We start from the raw sequence: 3,564 nt of genomic DNA on the forward strand, positions 1-3,564 counted from the left end.
TGCAGGTCTTGGGTGAGACCCAGGGCTATGCTGACTTCAGGTCTGACCCAGAGCAGTCCAAGGGATGTTGGCCTCAGGGGTGCTTGTGCCACCCTTACCCCAGTTCCAGGAAGCTCAAAGCAGAGAAAGAGACTCCGTTTGTTAAAGAAAAATAAGGGAAGAGAAAAAAGGTTTTGCCAGGTAATCCAGAGAATTCTCCCAGATCTTACTCAAGACAATCAAGGTGGTATCTCTACGAGCCTGCAAGAGCCAAAGTATAACTGGGCTGAAGATGTACCCTAAAGCAGATACAGCTGCAGTGATCAAAGTCTTAGATCACAACACCCAAGTCTCTTTGAATACCTGAGAAACCTTTCCAAGAAGAACAAGTACAAAAAAGCCCAGATTGTGAAGACCAAAATAAATACCTAATTCTCCAATGCTCAGACACTGATAAACATCCAAAAGCATCAAGACCAAATAAAATAAATAAGGCACCATTGACCAATCCCAGAGAGAGAGATATGTGACCTTCCAGACAGAATTCAAAATATCTGTTTTGAGGAAGCTTGATGAAATCCAACATAACACAGAGAAGGAATTCGGAATTCTATCAGATACATTTAGTAAAGAGATCAAAATAATTAAAAGAATCAAAATTTCTGGAGCTGAAAAGTGCAATTGGCATACTAAAGAATGCATCAGGGTCCCTTAACGGCAGAATTGATTAATGAGAACAAAGAATTAGTGAGCTTGAAGACAGGCTACTTGAAATTACCTGGTCAGAGGAGACAGAAGAAAAAATGAAAAAAAAGGATGCCTACAGGATCTAGAAAATAGCCTCAGAAGGGCAAATCTAAGAGTTATTGGCCTTAAATAGGAGGTCGAGAAACAGATAGGGGTAGAAAATTTATTCAAAAGGATAATAACAGAGAACCTCCCAAACCTAGAGGATGCAGTATACAAGAAGGTTATAGAACACCAAGCAGGTTGAATGCAAAGAAGTACCCCAAGGCATTTAATAATCAAACTCCCAAAGATCAAGGATAAAGAAAGGATAAAGATCAAGGATAAAGAAAGCAGCAAGATAAAGGAAACAAATAACATACAAAGGAGCTCCAATACGTCTGGCATCAGGCTTCTCAGTGGAAACCTTACAAGCCAGGATAGAGTGACATGATGTATTTAATATGCTGAAGGAAAAAAAAAAAAAAAAAAACCCAAAAACTGGTATCCTAGAGAGGTCAAGCAAAATGGCAGAATAGAACTTCATCAGTGGTCCCTCTGGCAAGCCCACCAATTTAACAACTATCTACACACCCAAAAAGCACCTTCATAAGAACCAAAAATCAGGTGAGCACTCACAGTACCTGGTTTTAACTTCATATCACTGAAAGAGGAATTGAAGAGGTAGAAAACATAGCCTTGACTCTTGCCACCATCCCACTCCCATCCTTCTGGCAGCTGCAGCATGGTTCAGAGAGTGTCTCTGGTCACTGGGAGGAGAGTACAGAAACTGTGAGACACTGAACTCAGTGCTGTCCTATTAGAGCAGAAAGAAAATCAACCAAACTCAGCTGTTGCCCACACACAGAGGGAGCATTTAAACTAGCTCCAGCCAGAGGGCAATTCCTGATCCCAGTGGTGGACAGCTGAATTTTCCCAAACCTCACCACTGTGGGCTAAAGTGCTCTTGGGCTCTAAATAACCTTCAAAGGTATCCTGGGCCACAAGGATTGCAACATATAGGTGAATCCTAGGGATGAACTGGGCCCAGAATTAATCGACTGAGGGGTGGGGGCATGTGACCTCTGACACACCACCTGGGGCAGCTAAAAGAGTGCTGGCATCACCCCTACCTTAACCTCAGGAAGCACAGATCATGGGTCTAAAAGAGACACCTTCCTTCTGCTTGAGTAGAGGACAGGGAAGAGTGGGGAGGACTTTGGCATCTTGGATCCTAGCTCAGTTACAGCAGGATAGGGCACTGGTCAGAGTTGCAAGGCCTATTTTCCAGGCCCTAGTTCCCAGATGACATTTCTAGACATGCCCTGGGCCAGAAGGGAACCTGCTGCCTTGAAGGGAAGGACCCAGTCCTGACTGCATTCATTACCTGCTAACTGCAGAGCACTTAGGCCCTGAATAACCAGCAGCAATACCCAGGTACTATGTCAAAGGCCTTGGGTAAGACTCTGAGACTTGGTGAGTTCAGGTCACATTCAGCACATTCCCAGCTGTGGTGGCTATGGGGCAAGAATAATCACCTGAAGGTACAAAACTCGCTAGTAAGTACACAAGAAAACACAGAACACTGTAACACTGTACCTGTGGTGTAAACTACTCTTACCCTAAGTAGAAAGACTAAATGATGAACCAACCAAAAGGAATAACTACAACAACTTTTCAAGACATAAACAGTAGAATAGGATATAAAATAGAAACAACAAAAAGTTAAAATGCCAGGGAACAAAGTTAAGGCATAGAGTTGTTATTAGTTTTCTTTTTGCTTGTTTATTTATTCAAAGTGTTGTTATCAGCTTAAAGTAATGAGTTATAAGATAGCATTTGCAAGCCTCATGTTAACCTCAAACTAAAAGAAATGAATACACAAAAAAATAAAAAGCAAGAAACTAAATAATAATATCAGAGAAAATCACCTTCACTAAAGGAAGACAGGAAGGAAAACAAGAAGGAAGAGAAGACCACAAAACAACTAGAAAACAAATAACAAAATGGCAGAACTAAGTCCTTACTTGCCAATAATAACATTGAATGTAAATGCACTAAACTCTCCAATCAAAACGTATAGAGTAGCTGAATGGATAATAAACAAACAAACAAACAAACAAACAAGACCTACTGATCTGTTCACTACAAGAAACACACTTTACCTATAAAAACACACATAGACTGAAAATACAGGGTTGGAAAAAAGATATTCCATGCCAATAGATATGAAAAAAGCAGAAGACACTATACTTATATCAGACAAAATAGATTTCAAGAAAGAAATTATAAGAAACAAAACAACTCACTATATAATAATAAAGGGGTCAGTTTAGTAAGAGGAATTTTAAATATATATGCACCCAATCTTGGAGCACCCAGATATATAAAGCAAATATTATTAGAGCTCAAGAGAGAGGCAGGCCCCAATACAATAATGGCTGGAGAGTTCAACACCCCACTTTCAGCACTGGACAGATCATCAAACAGAAAATCAACAAAGAAACATCCGAATTAATCTGCACTACAGACCAAATGGATCTCATAGCTATTTACAGAACATTTCATCCAACAGCAGCAGAATACACATTCTCTTCAGCACGTGGATCATTCTCAAGGATAGACCATATGTTAGGCCCCAAAGCAAGTCTTAAAAAGTTCAAAACAATTGAAATAATATTAACTATCTTCTCTGACCACAAAGAAATAAAACTAGAAATTAATAAGAAGAGGAATTTTGGAAACTTTACAAACACATGGAAATTAAACAATATGCTCCTGAATCACTAGTGAGTCAGTGTAAAATTTTCTGTTTTCTTTTTTTGAGACAGAGTCAATTTAAAATTTTCTTTTCCTCCC

The sequence above is a fragment of the Rhinopithecus bieti genome, unplaced genomic scaffold (assembly GCF_001698545.2).
Source record: "Rhinopithecus bieti isolate Rb0 unplaced genomic scaffold, ASM169854v2 scaffold_5273, whole genome shotgun sequence".
NCBI lineage: Eukaryota > Metazoa > Chordata > Mammalia > Primates > Cercopithecidae > Rhinopithecus > Rhinopithecus bieti.